Source organism: Desmodus rotundus, chromosome 5 (assembly GCF_022682495.2).
Source record: "Desmodus rotundus isolate HL8 chromosome 5, HLdesRot8A.1, whole genome shotgun sequence".
Lineage (NCBI taxonomy): Eukaryota > Metazoa > Chordata > Mammalia > Chiroptera > Phyllostomidae > Desmodus > Desmodus rotundus.
The window spans coordinates 49,114,850-49,133,579 of NC_071391.1; the positions used below are offsets into that span (position 1 = coordinate 49,114,850).

General features: G+C 41.7%; 1 protein-coding gene across 5 annotated transcripts in view; it reads left to right on the forward strand.

The window, feature by feature from the left end:
• The window catches only part of UVRAG (UV radiation resistance associated), a 279,747-nt gene that overhangs the window by 222,747 nt on the left and 38,270 nt on the right, over window positions 1-18,730 (forward strand). The gene's annotated exons all lie outside the window — the stretch shown is intronic.

Genomic DNA, 18,730 nt, shown 5'->3' on the forward strand with positions numbered 1-18,730 from the left:
TGTAACCCGTGATTATGTAATGGAATATTGCGCAGCCATGAAACCAGAGCTATGTGCAGTAATGAGGACAAATTTCATACACACCGTGTGGAGTAAGAGAAGCCAAACAAGAGAGGGCCTCCACAATGTTATTTCCATTTCTGTAGTTCAAAATCAGGCAGGATCGAATTTACTTTCCAAATGAACCTGTGCAGAAAACAAGGATAGGGCCACACTTGGGGGTGAGAGGGGCTCACCGGGAACTCCCGGGGCCATGGGACCGACAGGGTTCTGACCGAGTGCCGCTCACACGGAGGCCACTTTGGAGCGGCGACGACACGTGTGTGCGTGTTCGGCACTGCCTTTCTGTGTGGTGGTCTCCACATGAAAAATTGTAGGGTAGCAACATCTAAAACGTACATGCGACACTCTTCCATTGGATTCTTGTAGTTTCTGGGAAATACAGGGCTTGATATTTTGTGGTCATCTACCAGAGGAAAAAGAGTTGGAAGGTGATTTATCTTAGCCTCACAACTACAAACGTCTGCTTTTATTGATTATCTATATGCAAAACACTTTTTATTCTTTCTCCCTAATCTTCACAATAACTCTTTCAGGCTTAGGGTAATTAAATAACTCCTTGGTGGAGAAGGAGTTTTAAACAAATCACGGAAACCAATCTGTATGGAGCATTTTTTATATTTTTTGGAAACAACTTTTGGGATCATTTTAAGTACACGTAATGTAAACATAAGCTCTGAATAAATGAATAGACTAAGTTTTGGATAGATATCTTTCCTTAAAATATGCCTAAAAGAACAAATGACTTCTCAGATACCTAGTAGTGAGTGAGTTTGTGAGTATCTGGGCATTTACCGCTCGTAGGTCAAGCCCTCGCAGTAAGTGTTGAAACTGAACCTGATTAGAAGAGAATGTAAGAGAAATGATGTCTATATTTTTGATACACTAATTGTGGTGGTCACTTAATCCAAAGTTTGCTGAACTATGACCACTAAACTAACCATGCAAAGGAAATTATTTTGTATAGGCAAACCAAAAAAAAAGTTTTTTTAAAAATATTTAGTTTGTAATGTCACTTAGGATTCTTCTTAAAGGCTTGTGAACCTTCACCTTCTTTTAATAAGCCTTCGTAATGATGAGGTCCCCTGAGAATGAAGTCATCTTAATGGAATGCGCCTGCGTCTTAAAATCTGTGATAAGCATCACTTCATGGTATTCAGGAGATTAAAAGAGACTTATAACATGTAAATGTTACTTTCAGGTTATTATAGCCAAGGAAGCCTGGGGCCCAGCTATCAAAACAGCTTTAGCTTCAGCAAGTTCCAAGCTGTGGGCTTAGCCAAATGGTTAGCCCTGCTTAAAGATTGTCTGCACTGTCTTTTGAGTTGACCTTTAACTTGTGATATAAAATATAATTGTTTCATCTCTGAGGCACATTTATGGGTCCCTTTGCCCCAACACTAATTCATCATTTGCTTTATAGTAAGGCCACTCAGACATCACCATCGAGCCCCGTTAAAGGCTTCTAACAGATGTGAGTAGATATATTTCTACTCGGTGACATTAGTTTATACCTCCTTATTAAGATACCCATTAAATTCATATTTGGAAGAGATAACACGAACACTAATGCACTTTCCTTCTTCCATCAGTGCTTTTTTATTTATTTCTGTAAAGGAGTTATTAATATCTGAATTTAAGAGTCCAAGAGAACGCAAAGCTCTTAGCAGTGGTGTAAGATCTTTCATTCTGGTAGGACTTGGAAGATGTGAAAAGTAAAGACATTCGTTATTATGTTGTCATTTTTATTCTCTTAATCTCCCTGAAATATAGCCATTAAAGTACACATAATATAATTTATTCTGAAAGTTAATTAATATCTTACTTTTATATACTCTCTTTTTCTAAACAAAATACATTAGCCTAGTTCCCGGTACTTTATCTTTGTAAGTTATCTCGGTTTTCTAATTTTAATCTGAAACTCAGAATACGTACAGAGTTGTGTGTGCCTTTTGGATGTACCAGCCAAGAAGTATCAATTGAATGTACTGAACTAGGCTCTGGGGGGTTAGGGAGTGTAAAAGAAGTTGCCCCACATGACAAAGAGTTCACAAATGTATCAAATCTAATTATTCTCTTGAATTTCCCACCCCATCGCCTTCACCAGAATAGATATTCAGTAAATCTCTCTCAGTTCCATTCATTATCATGTCCATTTGAGACATGTGGCAAAGTTGCTAATGTGACTTTCCGTTTGAGGAATCCATAAATTACTGCCCACAGGGGCTGTGATAGCACCTTGGCAGCATGGTACCCTTTTGCTTTGCTTTGGCTTTTTGCTATTATTGCTTTTTCAAAACTGGCAATAGGATGTTAGTGATATCAGGAAGTGGTGGTTTTGCCAATCTGCTCGCACGCACACTTCCGTCAGTCTCACTATCAACATCACTACTTCCCGCCTTTGGACCTCACTCTGAGTGTGTTATCCCAGGTGGAGAAGGAGCAGTTTAGGCAGTGGCAGCCTTTTTAACTTGCTCCTTGTATCAAACCTCCTTTATGGTGAGTAAAATGCAATGTCTTAGACTCCCTGTAGTGAACTCTTCCCCTTCAATGTTTCCCTTCCTCCAAATAACCACATGGTTCAATGTCAGTACCCACACTTAGTAGCTACATTAGTGTGGATTCAACAAGAAGCAGACCTCAAGAGGGAATTAGATGTACGAAAGATTTGTTGGAGGAGGAAGCTGAAGGTGTGAAGAGCCTTTAGTCTATAATGCATATATGATATTTGTAAAAGGGGAGAAGAAAGGAGGAAGGACTGAATAGGATGAGGCTTGGAGTGCAACTCAGTCCTAAGAAAGGTTCATCCACGTTGACTGGAAGTCCTTAAACCAGAGGTGCCCATTGGAAGAGTCCCACGTGTCACCCAAATGGGCCTGCCTTCGCACCACTGCTGTGCACCATCATTGGCTGGGGGCAGCCTGCTGGAAGGATGGTGCGAACGCAGTGAGGATCCAGAGGTGCAGTAGCTGGAACCATCAGTCAGTTATGCTCCCTGCTACGAGAGACCTCAGGGGCGCATTTCATGGCTTCTGTATCTACACTAGTTGCACGACTTTAAATAAGCTTAGCACCGCTCTGAACCTGGATTCAGAAGGGCAATACTGACAACACAGGGTTATCATAAAGATTAAAATAATATATGTAAAAACCTTGAAACAATAATGATACTTAGTAAATATTAGCTCCCCTTATGGTCCCCAGCTTCTACTAGCATGTGATTATTTTCTGACTTACTTTCCTTAGAAAAACATCAGTAGGGCATACATTGTGTCTGTTCCAGTGCCGCTCAAAGTGTGGCCCCCAGATCAGCAGGCAGACTGCAGTCCACAGAGCTGCTTGTTGCAGCTACAGCAAGATAAGGAGCCCATGCCAGTGTGAATCAACTGTGTCGGAAAACACACTGCTTAGTTGTGATTTTTATTTTCCTATCAAGGCATTTTCAGTGAAAGAAGGAGTGGACTTACTTGTATTCTGGCACATGCTCCTTATGTGTTGCATACTGGTACTTTGAGTAGTATCAGAGTTAAGTCGATTATAAAAAGCAAAACAATATCCTTTTAAAAATCATGTTTTCCTTTTCACCGTATATGGGGCTCTTACCATAATGCCTTTCTGCTTCTCTGCCCCGGAAGAAACCACCCCAAGCAGGGCATTGGCGGTTCAAGTTACTTATGTCAGAGGCATCTTTAGCCCTTGTCAGCTTCAGAGCCTGTAATCAAATATCAAAGCAGGCAGGTTTGTCATTGTCGTATTTCCAGGCCCTTTTCCCAATTTACAAATCAGCATTTGTTTATTGAGCTCCTACTGCCTGCCATATACCACGTGACCGCTGGTGCCTGGCGCTCTCACACCACTCTTAGCGCTTCCCGAGCCCCACCTTGTGGCGCCCCGCCAAAATCCACCTTCCTTCTCCTTCGCAGTACTCAGTCCCACTCCCTCAGTAAGCAGAGAATTGACTGGTTAAGAGGAAGGTAATCTGACTTAAATAAGTGATGCAAAGGTGACTTACGTCCTAGTTCTAGATCTGTAATTTAAATTTGAGCTTAATGAAACTGTAACGTATTTTTGAACTGCGCATGTCCTAGCTTAGTCCATGAACTAGAATCTTTCTTTAGTTTTTTTCACCATGTAGTCTAGAAATAGTTGTCATCACGCTTATTTAAAGCTGCTGACTTTTGCCCTAATGTGGGTGTTGGGTTTTGTCACAGTTTTTCACTTCGTTCGGTAACCTTTTCCCAAGGAATAACCTTGGGCGGGAGACACGAATCCAGGAAGCCAATCAGACCTGTGTCTTGTGCGTTTCAAGGATTTAAAATATAGGTTATATATTGTTAATAATTGCAGGTATTCTTTCATATTTGAAGCTAATTAGATGGAGATTTAGTATGTATTTTCTTATTTGGTATGTATTTCCTATTCCCAGATCTGCTGGCTTGTTAACATGATGTAGCAGACTAGGAACATCTAGTTCTGCTCTCATACTTTTAAAAACTGACGTGCATGTTTCATAAAATTAAAGCATCCCAAGAGCCAGTTAGTATAAAGTAATACTTTACCAAGGTCATAAGCGATTTAATATGAAAGATTATATTTTATCGTAACCATAACAGACTTAGCAAAAGCAAGGCAGACAAATTGCTAGTTTAGAAATGATATGAACTTATTTCCCCCCAAAACAAAGCCCACGAGGTTGTGTACATGTGGCAGCAGGCCTTGTTTCATTGATCCCCACGGTTGTGGGTCTAGCAGCAGCTATTATAACACGCTTTGTTTCTATTCTTGCACCGTTTAGCCAGCCGTCCAAGTTCTAGCCGTTTGTGTTTATAGCAAGAAATAGCCTCCCGGTCCAAGCAGCACAGCTAGTCATGCCTTTTTATTGATGTAACTTGACTTATTTTGGTTCCTTTCCTAGTGTCTAACATTTTGTGAAACCTTCACATAAATTATTGGCTTGTATAATCCGCTGCATCACCCTCACCCAGAGATTTGCTGCCTGTGCAGTTCCTTAATTTTCAAGTGTGAGAGATTTATTTTTCCTCAGTGAGTCCTAACATTTCTGCACGCGCGCACGCACACTGTGCATGCTTGTGAATGTGTGCGGGTGCGCAGGAATGCCAGTGAGAAAGTTAGACGTGTTCTTGGTTAAGTCCTGCGTGAGGTTCTGGAGAAATCTTTAAGGTAATAGGTACCGGCTGCTATTGCCTTATGTTGACCTGATCACGAGTAGTGTGATGGTAGTCTTCCTTTTTTGTCTAGTGTTGCTTGTTTCTCCTGTGAGGTCTGGCTGATCAGGACTGTGCATACTTCATGGACTCTGTGAATATTACTGACGGCATGATTGACCAATTGGTATTCCATAAGTCAGTGTGAACGACTGAGATACCATCACAGATGTTGTCGTCAGACGTAGCACCTGAGAAGATACATGGAATGATCCCCGCTTTACAAATGAGGACTTTGGAAGCGCAGAAAAATTCAGCAGCTTGTCTAAAGTCATACAGTTTATAAATGAAGGATTGAGATACTTTACCAAAAGATTTTTATGTACGTTATTTTATTTGATCCTTAGAACATTCCTTAAAGTAGACAGTGAATTCTTTTCTATTCCCATTTTAGAACTGAGTAAAGAGGTTTAGCAACGTACCCATGCTCACTGCAGTGAGACTGCTTCAGTCTGGGAAGGCCCTCCTCTGAACTCTGGTATTGCTTGGCATTTGCAAAAGTTTACAGGCCAGTGATGGCGTTGGTCCACCGTTGTAGTGCCCTTGTGGTTCCCCTTTGCCCGATGTTTGTTCGGAGATTCTTCATTGCCGCCAAGGTAGAGTCCCCGCTCAAATACTTGGCATATAAGTAAGTACTCTTATAATGAGCAAAAGCAGTGGGGTGGGGGGACCTTGCAAATCCACTTAAAACCTTTTTAATAGTTTTCCATAGGCTACCTTCCCACAACCCTGCCCCCTCAAGAAAAAGGCAAACGCACGGCAAAGGCTTCACGTGGTCTATCTTCTTCCTCCCTTTCAGCCTCACCTCCTGCTGCCATTACCCCCAAACCCCGGCCACTGGCCCTTTATGCCAGGAAAGCTGAACTGCTTCACTGAGGTGAGGCCCACCTGCTTTTGCTTTTATACTCCCTTTGCCTGAAATCTCCCCGCACCATCCAGTGCTAAACTCCTGTTTGTTCTCCACTATCCAGCTAGGCCATCTTCGCTTCTATGAAGTAGTTCTGTACCCTACTGAACAAAGTTATCATTCATCTTATGTTCTCCCTGCTGAACATTTTTTAAAACAATTGATCAAATATATCAATAGTTTTATACTTCTGTTGTTATTTGTTGTGTGTGTGTCTCTCTCTTACGAGACAAATAAGCTCTTCAAGGGCCAGAGATGGAAAACTTACTCATCTCTTCATCCTCACACAGCGCCTAGCACATAAAATGGACTCAGAAAAGGTTTGTGTGCGGTGGGTGGAATGAATCAGTCACCTTCCTACTTGGACTAAGGACAGGAATTCAACACCGAAAGGAATAGCCCGCCGTTTGAAAAAAGGGGGGGGAGTGTGCATTTGTATCCGATGAAGTTACTGTCTTCTCTTATAAATGTGCTTGGCTTTGTATGTGTCTAGATAGATGATGCAGGGCTTCGAGAAGTGGGTTGAGATTTTACACAGTAAGTGAGCATTTTCCCCAAAACAAACGCCCTTGGTAATAAATTGTTACAGGATCTTGAGTTCCTGTTTTTCTTCTACTCAACAGGGAGCTGACAAATGTTGTCAAAATGTTACTGGCACTTCTAATAGTTTCTTTTTTGCTGACAATTTTATTTCATTATTTCAGGTGCATTAGTAAGCTACTGCCCTCACGTGTGATTGAACTAGTGCATTTATAGTGGCAACGTAGGACAGGCTGGTTCCGGTTCAACAAAGATGCACGACACGATGCCCTTCGAAGATCTAAAAACGCAGGGGGAGGGGTTCTGTCTTTAGCTAACCCTACAGCTCTGGCCTGTTAATACTTTTTTTTTGTTTTTAGTTTTATAAAAATTATATATATTATTAGTTTAAAGATTCAGATAGTTCCTTAAGGCTTATTGTGAAAAATAACATTCTTCTTGTTCTCCAAAGGCAACCATTTTCAACAATTTAAGCAGATTCTCTTAGTATTTGCCTCCAGATTACTAAATAACCTGACAATATTGCTACCAATTGGGTTTTGTTTTAGGCTGTCACTGATTCCCTCAGTAGAAGATGAGAATTTAGCTTCCTTTTGCCACCTCTTTACTATATTCATATTACCTTTCTGTTCCCCCATTGTACCAATATAGGTTACTGGTAACCTATATGTAACCTAACAATATGGGTCAGCATTTAAATTACAGCATCTTGGGGAGGACTGAGGTCAAGATGGCAGCAGTGGTGAACATGGCTTGCCTCCTCACAACCACATCAGAAGTGCAACTAAATTATAGAACAGCCGTCACTCAGAACCGTCAGAAATCAAGTTGAGTGGAAGTCTGGCAACTACGGAGTTAAAGAAACCACATCCATCCAGACCGGTAGGAAGGATGGAGACATGGAACAGGCTGGCCCCACATCCATGTGGGGTGGATAAAATTTGGGGAGGGATATCTCAGGAGCAAGGAGTCCCAGCCCCACAGCAGGCCCCACAGCCCAGGGTTCCAATGCCAAGAAGGTAAGTCCCCATAACTTCTGGCTGCAAAAACCATCAGTGATTGAGTTGGTGGAAGAAACTTCTGGAGTCCTAAGCAGTTCCCCTTAAAGAACCCACACACAGACTTATTCAGACTCACTTCCTCTGAGCTCCAGTGCCAGGGTAGCATCTTTAAAGGCACCAGTAGCATAAAGGGAGGAACTGAAGTGTCTGGCATCAAGGCAAGAGCTGGGAGACAGCTTTCTCCCAGACAGAAAGGTGGGCAAAGGCCATTGTCCCTTTCCTGAACCTTCCTCCCACAGAGTCACAGCTTGGGTGAGCAGGCAGGTGCCATATCTGAGATCCCATCAACCTTGCTAACACTGTTTGCCCTGCCCTGGCGATCCCCTGAGGCTCCATCCCACCCAACTTACAGCTCTTAACAAGGCTTTTCCATATGGATGGCTGGTCTTAGCTCATGCTTCACAATTTCCTAAATCCTATGAAACAAGCAACTATGGGCCTCAGTGAGCCCCTACCCTCCGTACCTCTTGCTACATGGCCCCAAGCCCAGCACAAGCAACAGCCATCTCAGATTGCTTTATAAATCTTGCAGTGTGGCCCTGGGCAAAGCACAGGTGGGGGCTGACCTTGACATGCACCACCTGGGAATCCCCAGGGCCTGCGCACCCAGTGGACAGCTACAGACCACGTCAGGTCACCATCATCCTGCCCCTGCACAGCTGATCCTCCATGGAAGTCAGAGGTTGGTGGTCAGTGATCACAGCCAATCCTTGCAGTGACTGGCCTGGGTAAATCCCTCCCATTCACCTGCCAACAACAACCAACACTCAACTTTAAGAGGAAGCTGTACCCAGTCCACATGAAGAGCATGCCTTGAGTACCCAGCTTGGGTGATAGGGGCGGCTGTGCTGGACCCTACCGGACACCTATGTTAGGCCACACTACCAAGACAGGGAGTCATAGCAGCTCTACCTAACACATAGAAACAAACACAGGGAGGCTGCCAAAATGAGCAAACAAAGAAACATGGTCCAAGTGAAAGAACAAATCAAAACTCCAGAAAAAAGAACCAAACAAAATGGAGATAAGAAATCCATCAGACACAGAGTTCAAAACCCTGGTTATAAGGATGCTCAAGGAACTTAGTGAGGACCTCAGCAGCATAAAAAAGATCCAGTCAGAAACAAAGGACTGGATTGACATAAAGAACAATTTACAGGGAAACAACAGTAGAGTGGATGAAGCCGAGAATCAAATCAATGATTTGGAACACAAGGAAGCTAAAAACAACCTATCAGAACAAAAAGAAAAAAATCCAGAGAAAATGAGAATGGTGTAAGTAGCCTCTGGGACAACTTCAAGAAGGTCAACATTCACATCATAGGGGTACCAGAAGGAGAAGAGAATGAGCAAGAAATTGGAAATCTATTTGAAAAATGAAAGAAAGCATCCCTAATTTGGTGTAGGAAATAGACATGCAAGTCCAGGAAGCACAGAGAGTCTCAAACAAGATGGATGCAAAGGGGCCCACTCCAAGACACATCAGGATTAAAATGCCAAAGGTTAAAGATAAAGAGAGAATCTTAAAAGCAACAAGAGAAAAGGAGAGAGTTACCTACAGGGGAGTTCCCATAAGACTGTCAGCTGATTTCTCCAAAGAAACTATGCAGGCTAGAGGGAGTTGGCAAGAAATATTCAAAGTCATGAAAAGCTGGGACCTACAGCCAAGATTGCTCTACCCAACAAAGCTGTCATTTAGAATGGAAGGGCAGATAAAGAGCTTCTCAGACAAGTAAAAACTAAAGGAGTTCATCATCACCAAACCATTATTTTATGAAATGTTAAAGGGACTTATTTAAGAAAAAGATCAAAACTATCAACAATAAAATGGCAATAAATATATGTGTGTGTGTGTGTGTAATATATATATAAACAATTAATCTAAAAAACAAACTAAGCAGACAAGAAGAACAGAGACAGAATCATGGATACAGAGAGCATTTTGATGGTTGCCAGATGGGTGGGGAGTGTGGGGGAATGGGTGAAGAGGTGAGGAGTTCAAGAAGTATAAATAGGTAGTTACAGAATTGCCTATTTATATGAGGATGTAAAGTACAGCGTAGGAAATGGACTAACCAAAGAACTTATATGCATGACCCATGGACATAAACAATAGTGTGGGGATTGCCTGAGAGAGTGGGAGGTTCTGGGGGGACAAAGGGAGAAAAATCAGGACAAATGTAATAGCAAATCAATAAAATATCATTTTAAAAAAGAATGTAAAATCCAATTTTCTTTTAAAAATTACTACCTCTTTGGAAATTCTACTTCTAGATAAGCCATGTAGCTTCCTATGATTACTTTTTTCCTACCTAATATTTTTTGTTTCCTCTGGAATTTATGATTCTCTTTTAGTTTGGTTGGTTTTCAGTGTTTTCATAACTAATTTCACCCCAATCTCTCTACCAGTTATGTCAGTCTCTTAGGATATTCCGATATGTCAGATATGCAGTCAATTACATGGTAAGTATTCAGTCTGTTTCATCTTCGGAAGCAGTGTCTCTGGAGCTTTCCAACCTGCTCCAGTCTGCCTGATTGCCCTCGATGCTTTCATCATAACCCCAGGGACTCTCATCACTTCTCTCATGTTAAAGTCAGTTTCCTGGATCCCAGGTCTTCCTCTTTCTTAGTTTGCTCTCCTATTGGAGTACATCTTCCTATAGCTTGTTAAGAGAGGCTATATGGAGGTAAATTTCAGTGACTTTGGAAATCTGAAAATATTACATTTTTCTTTGGCTGGATATGAAATTTTAGGCTGGAAATACAATTTTCCTTAAGAATTTTAACATCATTGCTCAATTATATTTGAGCATCCAATGTGACTTTGGAGAAACCTAAAAACATTTGATGCCCCCCTTTTTTGTTATGTAATTTATTTATTTACTTATCTTGTTTGCTTTGTTTTGTTTTGTCTTCTTTCTGGAAATTTGTGGGAACTCCTCTTGTCCCTGTGTTTTTGAAATTTCATACAAATGGCCATGTGTATAGGGTTAGTTGTATTCATTGTGCTAGGTACTCGGTGGATCCTTTCCATCTGAAAATTAAGGTAATTGGGTTCTGGGAATTCTTTCTGAATTATTTCATCAATTTTTCTCTTATCCTTTGTTTCTGGACTCCTGTTATGTAGATGTTTGATTTCCTGCACTTACCTTCTAATGTTCTTATTTCTTCCTGTTTTCCATGGTATTCTTTTTGTTCTACCTCCGGGGGGATTCCTTTAACTTCATCTTCTTGCCCTTTTGTTTTTCATTTTCCATATTCTGCTTTCATATTTTAAATTTCTAATAGCTTTTTCTCTAAATAGCATCTGTTTTATGTCTGTAGAATTTTTATCTAGCTGAGCATATTAGTGATTTCGAAATTTTTTATTGTTTTTGATATGTGCATTAGAGGCTTTTTTTAGAAATTTGCTGATACTGATTGCACATTTATTAAGAGAAGACTGGAAGGCATCAGAAGCCCTTCGTGCGTGGATAGAAGTTGTCAACCACAGGGCTCACTGGAAGGGCCTTTGGCGGGGCCCTTTTTGTTAGGGAACACCATCCACTTAGGTCTTTTCCTCAGGATCTCTCAGGTACCTGCCTGTGTAATATCTGTCTGTATTCTGGGAAGAGAGTAGGGGAAGGGGACTGGAGGTCTCAGCATTATTATGTGTATGTTTACTTCATCACTTGTTTTCAGTACATTGCCTTTGCTCTCAATGGTGCCGGTGATTACCTCTCAAAGAATAAAATTCTAGGTTATTCACCAAGTTGTGAGAGGGCTTGTTGCCTAGTTCTGTAGAGTTGGGAGAGGATCTGGAAATAGAATAGTCTTGCAGATTTTCAACTCATCTGCTTGTTCTTAACCCAACTTTACTGCCACTTCAAGAAGCACAAGGAACCACCAGTTCCGGAGCTTTAATGGGGTTATTGAAAGGTAGCTCAGACTGCCTCTCAACTCCCCTCTTCTGGCTTAGATCTCAACTGTTTTAAGTCTGCTAAGTTCAATTTAGCAGACTTAAATTGCTAAATCAAACTTAGCAATCGTCCAATTGCTTTTCACTTCCAACATTTTGCTGCTATTACATCTTCTAGTTTAAAACATTGATTGCCATCTTCTCATTAGAAACAATGGAAACCTGCAGATAGAAAATCCTGTTACTGACATGTTGCTGGATTTTCAGGAGGTTGCAAAAGTCAGTATACATGTTTAATCTGCCCCCCAAACCAACAAGTCCCCAAAATAAGTTTTTAAATGAAGGAAGGTTTTTTTAAAAAAAATTATTGTTATTCAATTATAGTTGTATGCCTTTTTTCCCCATCCCTCCACCCCACCCCAGCCGAACCCCCCTCCCTCCCCCACCTCCACCCTCCCCCTTGATTTTGTCCGTGTGTCCTTTATAGTAGTTCCTGTAAACCCCTCTCCCCACTGTCCCCTCTCCCCTCCCCTCTGGCTATTGTTACATTGTTTTTAACTTCAATGTCTCTGGTTATATTTTGTTTGCTTTTTTCTTCTGTTGATTATGTTCCAGTTAAAGTTGAGAAGGTTTTTAAAATGTGTAAGAAAACAGTGAACTTTAAAATATTTTCTTTATTTCAACCAAATTCAGCCTGATTTTATTGCATTTCCAACAGTAGAAGAATGAGGTCCAGATACAGCTAGTGACTGTCCCAAAGCCAGAGTCTGGCTTTTCTGAATATTTGTCTTTTCCTGCTGTGTGCTCTGAAGTCCACAGAGTCCCAGAATTTAAAGATCAGAGACATCTCTCATTTCCAACACTTCCCACACTGTTCCTAAGAGATATTCATTGTGCTTCTTCTTGAAACTAATTGATGAGGAATGCTTTACCTTCTGGACCAGTTCGTACTTTCAGATTGTGAAGGCAGGAGGGCTGGAAGGTTGGGTATGCCTCCCTGTGACGTTGACCCATAATACCCATGCTGCAGAGAAGGCGAACAGCATCACGGGAGCAGCATCATTTGGTATTCATGGGCTTTAACTCAGATACACCAGAGTTTTTTGTTTCTTATTAGTTGTATAGCCTTTAGAAATTACTTGACCCTCTGAATCTGTATCTTCATTTGTGAAGCAAAGGTAATCTCCGAGAATTTATAAACTTTCAATAAGATCAACATTAAAGAACCTGGCAAAGAGCCGACCATTAAGTGATATCGATTCTTCTTCTTCCTGCTTCAGCCAGGGAAAGCTTTTCAGTGTGTAACATTTGACTCAGCCCGAAGAAAAGGTGGTATTTTACTAGAGAAAGCCAGAAGTGGGAAGGACTAGGGTAGACGGTCCAGACTGAAGGAAAAGCAGGACAGCGGCAGAGCTGGAATCACAGCATGAGGTCTGTTTAAGGAATGTCAAGTATTTGCAGGTGTTTGCATTGCAGAGCACCTTATCAAAAAAAAGGAAAGTTGGTGATCTAGCATCTTGCAGCACTGAGTGAGACACAGACAAAACAAAGACCCCCTGGGGAGTCAGGGGTCCCCTCGCTAGGGAAGCTTAGGGAATGTGGCTTTTGGACGACTTGATCTGATAGAGATCAGAGTTGTAATGGAAGGTACTGATAAAACTGAAAAAATGTATGTTAAATATATAGCTATTCTAGACAGGTCAAAAGCATAAGTAATACAGCCAAGGAAAGGAGATAACTGTCTTCCTATTTGAAAGGCTGTCAGGGGAAAGAATGAGTAAAAAAACTTAAACCTTGCCAATGGATTAAATTAATAAAAATCAGAAAGAGGAAACTTTTAGTTCACAGGAGAAATAGTATTGTTTAACATGTAGAACTGCCTGACAAGGGAATGGAACTCCGGGGGTTGAGTGAGGTATCAGGTCGTTAGAGGTGTACATACTGAAGCTACATGATTGCCACGGACGCTGTAGAGAATGGCTGTTCTGTGAAAAGGCAAAACCGAGCGCCTTTGGAGTTATGCTGTGTTCTGTATGATGCCGTGCCTGGCCAGGGCTCTTGCTGTCACCTAAGTGGAACCCTTACACACAGAACATCCTGCTTTGTGAACTAGGACCTTGACCAGGGTTGCAAATACCCTGAGGCCGTCCCTTCCTGGAGTGGACGGAGTCCTGTCGGACAGCGGCAGTCTTTGTCTGAGTGAAGCCTTTGGTGAGCTCCATGGGCCTCGAGGGCATCCCTGCCCAAGCCAGAGCCTCCAGACAACCCGGGCCCTTGCAAGCCCCTGGTAGCCATAGACCTGTCTCTGGCTCTTCGTTTTAACTGCAGCCTGTGACCGTTTTCATTGGAGACTAGTTTTCTGACTGTCTCCTGAGCAAGAAGATGAAGGTGTAGGGAAGGATGGGTAGTCTGTCCATTTCTCCAGATCATTATTTTTCCCTTTTTCTGTAGAACCATCATCCTTCTTTGAGGCCATGTAACTGTCAAACTCTCCATCACACCTTGTCACTCTCATCTGCCATTCTGATTTCTTCTTCGGAGCACTCAGAATTTGGAACTTTGCCTAAGGTGTTCTCATCTAGGCTGCGTTCTCCTGTGGTAGCCCTGCTTTGCTCTGCTCTCATCCCTTGTCTTTCCCGGTTCACACTGCTTGCTGTTTCCATGACCTCTCTTGCTTCTGGGCTTTACACGTGCAGTTTCTTCTGTTTGGAAAACCTTGCCTCCCCTGTGACCTAATGCAGTCAGACTTGCACTGTGTGGCTCAGATAGACCATCACGTCCTTTCCTAGCGTCCCCATTCTGCCTAGACTTGCTTAGCTGACCCTCTTCTGTGTTCCTATCATTTCCTCTAATGTGATGCTCATTATACTTTAATATAATTATGTTTCTCATGTTTAAATATCTTTTTCCTTATATTAGGATTACTTTAAATGCAGGAACTGTTCTTCTCCATTTTGTAACTTCAGTCTGTGACCTGGCACGTACAAGGTGTTCAGTAGCTATTGCCGTAATGAAGAGCTGATCACAGCTGCCCGTCTCCTTCGTCCCTGTGCAAGACTGTAGCGGGAACAAGAGGGGACGGACTTGGTGTTGTTACCATAGCTAGTTTCGTAGTGAGCTCAAATGCATTGTGCTTTTTTGGTTTGGTAAACAAGTTCACTTAATGCTGTGTGTTTTGCTTTAATAACCAAAGATTTCGTCCTATTTTTAACTAGTTAGTCATTTGTTTTTTTGGTTTTTTGGTTTGTCTTCCATAAACTTGAACAGACAAATTTGGCTCTGACTCTGACAAGATCTTCCCAAATATTTTTGAGAACCATAATTTCTGGAGAACAAAACCTCGGTCTCCCAAAAATAGATAACGTTGGGATAATTGTTCAGTCACCCTAATTCCTTTCCCTGAACACTTAGGTTAGCCGACGGAGAAGTAGGTCCCCACATGCGTTCAATGTTCAAAATGTTATTTGCTAACTAAAACCCTCCGTGCCCTGTGTAGAGCTTGACACGCCACTGGACCTGACATGTAATACAAATGTTATCGGCCCATCCGGGAACTGTGCAGGCCACATTTCCCCATGAATTCACCCCAGATATCTTCAGGTAGGAGGTAGAAGTAATCTTTTCCACCTGCACACAAATGACTATAAATTCAGCAGCTTCAAGAGCATCCATTTTTACCCCATAGTTCTGTAGGTCAGAAGTCTGGGTGGGCCCACTGGTTTCTCTGCTTCCAGGTCACCCAAGGGCAAAATCAAGGTGTCGGTCAGGCAAGGCTCTTATCTGGAGGCTCTTGAGAATAATTGACTTCCAAGGTCATTGAAATTGTTGGCAGAATCCAGCTCCTTGCCGCTGTAGGTCTTAGGTCCCCACTTACTTGCTGGCTTGCAGCCGGGGGCCACTCTTTGCTCCTGGAAGCCCCCTGCATTCCTTCTCACATGGCCCCTCCATCGTCAGGCCAGCACTGTCCCATCGAGCCCTTCTCACAGCTCACATCTCTCTGAACTTTCTCTTCTGCTGCCAACCACAGAAAACTCTGTTTTTAAAGGGCTCGTATGATTAGATTAGGCCCACCCAGATATTCCGCCTTAGCTGTAAACATAAAATAATGCGGGAGAAACACCAGAGAGAAGGTTATGAGAGCCATCTTAAAATCTTGCCTGCTAGCCCCACCCTTCAAACTCTCACTGAAGCTTGAACTGTTCCTCTAGGTTCACTTAGTTATCGTCCACCGAAGAGGCGGGCTCCTAAAGGGTGGCGTCCGTGGTGGGGTCGTTTTGCCGTACCCAGTCGCACCTTGCATGCCTTGCCTGTCGTGGATATTCAGTACGTATCTAAGGAATTGTTGGCTTTTTTAGAAGATGAATTGTGAGGTCAAAAGGTGGGTACAATTATTCCAGACAAAATTGTAAGAGCACCTCTCCAGTGGGAGGGGCACCGTGCACTCAGCAGTTCATTGCTGGGGGTGGGGTGGGGGGCTGTTTTTGTTTTTCTGTTTTTCAAGCTGCATTTCTGTATGATCAACCAGAGAGACGACACAGGGGGCACGAGGGCTTGGATTCTAATGTAATTCGAGTGAAGTCAGAAGAACTTCACCAAAAAACTTAAAAGGCATGAAGTTGAACTATAGTAGAATTAATATTTTTAGGAAGAAATCATTAAAGAGAGGAAAGAGCATTCTGGAAAACTGTGTTCCGTTTGGGGCACCTCATTACCAGATTCTTTAAGGGAAACTGGAGGGAGTTCAGAGACACAAAGGATGATGAAGAGGCTGTGGGGATTAAGTTACAAGCAAAGATGTAAAAAGATTAAATATACATATAGCTCAGCCGAACAGCAATGAAGTGGAGATGTAACTATTGTCAAATGTCTGATAGCAAGAAAATGTGTTTCTCTCAAGAGCTTAGGGCCTCTTTCTAAGTATTGGAATTAAATGAGGAAGGAGAAAATCTTTTCTAACCAACTTGCAAGTAATATTTAGACTGTGCTGGGATGTGAAGTGTCAGACTTGAATTCAGATCTCATCCTTGACTTGTTCCCTGTGAAATTTCAAGCAACTCCTTTAAACTTTTAAATTTTGTCAAGGGCATAGCGAGAATTACAAGATCTGCCTTGTGGGGTTATTATGAAGATTAAATGCGATGACATAAATGAACAGTCAGTTCCATGCCTGACACAGACTGCAGGGTGAGAAGAACAATAGCTGCTACCGATATTCCCATTATCATTGTCATTCTTAAGGGGTCAGGAGTTTCAAGTGCTGGAGTCAGACAAACTAGGTTATAGATTCGAGCTCTACATTCATTAACTCTGAGTCCCAACTTCTTCAACCATAACAGAGTTATAGTGAGGACCGAATGAAATAATATGATGTGGAATGTTCAACATAATGCCTGGCACATAATTAAACTACTCAGGAAACATATTAGCAGCTATATTATTATTTTTATCCTTAACACAATTATCATTGCACCATAGAACCCAGCTGAAGGCCTAGCATATATTCGCATTATTTCCCAGTTTCCCCTGTTACAAACAACACGATGTACACACCTACGTGTTCACCATTATCCCTGCCACCACACACAACAACACAAGCTCTTCAGCAATCATTTGTTGAACTAGATTAAGTAACTTCTTCCAGTGATCATGTCAGGTATTTGAGGTCACTGTACACTCCTGGGGAAATGCCAGAATGGGCTTCTGTATTCCTTGTGTAATCAAATTTATAATGACAGATTTAAATGCATTTTTATTCCGGTAAAACTGACACTGAGATTTGCCTGAATTTCTATAAAGAATCTCTGCACTTAGAATGGCATCTTCATTCGTGTCTTTTCCACGCCAAAGAGTTCCCTGTGGCTCCTCATTACAAATAGGATTGTGTTTTTCTGTAAACAGAGTGTACTCTAGTAGGTTAAGCAGAAGTGATGTTAATTAGAGGATTATTAATTAGAAGGTATTAAGAATAATCAGAAGTTATTAATCAGGTGTATTAGGTATTCATAAGAGGTAGTTTCACAGAAACTGCAGGAGGGCCAGAACAGATACAGATGGGGGAAAAAAACACATGAAAAGGTGCTTAATGTCTGTCATTAGGGAAATGCAAATTAAAACTATAATGAGGTACTACTGCATAGAATGGCTAAATAGAATAGAATGGCTAGCATTTTTTTAACTGACAGTACCAAGTCCTGATGTCAGCGATGCAGAGAACAACTGAAACACACTTCGCTGGGGTGGGGTAGGGGGTGCAAAATTGTATGGCCGCTGTGGAAACAGTTTGGCATTCTAAAAAACAAAGTTAAATGTACATCTACCATTCAATCTAGAAATTCCACTCCTAGGTATTGCTCCACAAAGAATAAAAATACAAGTCCAAACAAAAGCCTGTGTTATACACAGATGTAACACCAAATGTTATAGCATCTTAAGTCATAATAGCCAAATCTTGAAACAACCCAAGTGTTGATTAACCAACATATAGATAACCAGCTGTGGTATATCCATACAGTAGAATACTACTCAGCAATGAAAAGGAACGAACTGCTTATGTATGCAACAACTAGACTGAGTCTCAAGCATGTAAATGAAAGAAGGCAGACACAAGAGACTAAATATTCTATGATTCCAGTTATAAGGCATTCTCAAAAACTGTCTCTGCCCTAGTAGACTGTGATCTTCTTGATCTAATATAGTCCTTTACCTCAAGTTTGCATTGAAGTGAATTGGAAACAGAAATGCTGAGTGTGGTCAGTTTAGAGAGCAAAGTTTAGCTACCAAGGGAATCAGGCATCTAGGTTGGGTCAAAGGTCAGTACAGGGTACTTTGGGGTAAATCAGGGTACATAGAACTAACACTATGAGGGCAGGGAGCCAAGGTTGAGCTTGCTAAACCTGACAGCATGAATATCGCTCTGATGGTTTCTACTACATGAGTTTGTCCACTCACATAGCCTTTAGCCTAAAGGAAAAATGAGCTTCATTATTTAAAGCTGATTCTAGTTGCTATCAAGGGTATGATCACCTACCTTTACCAGATT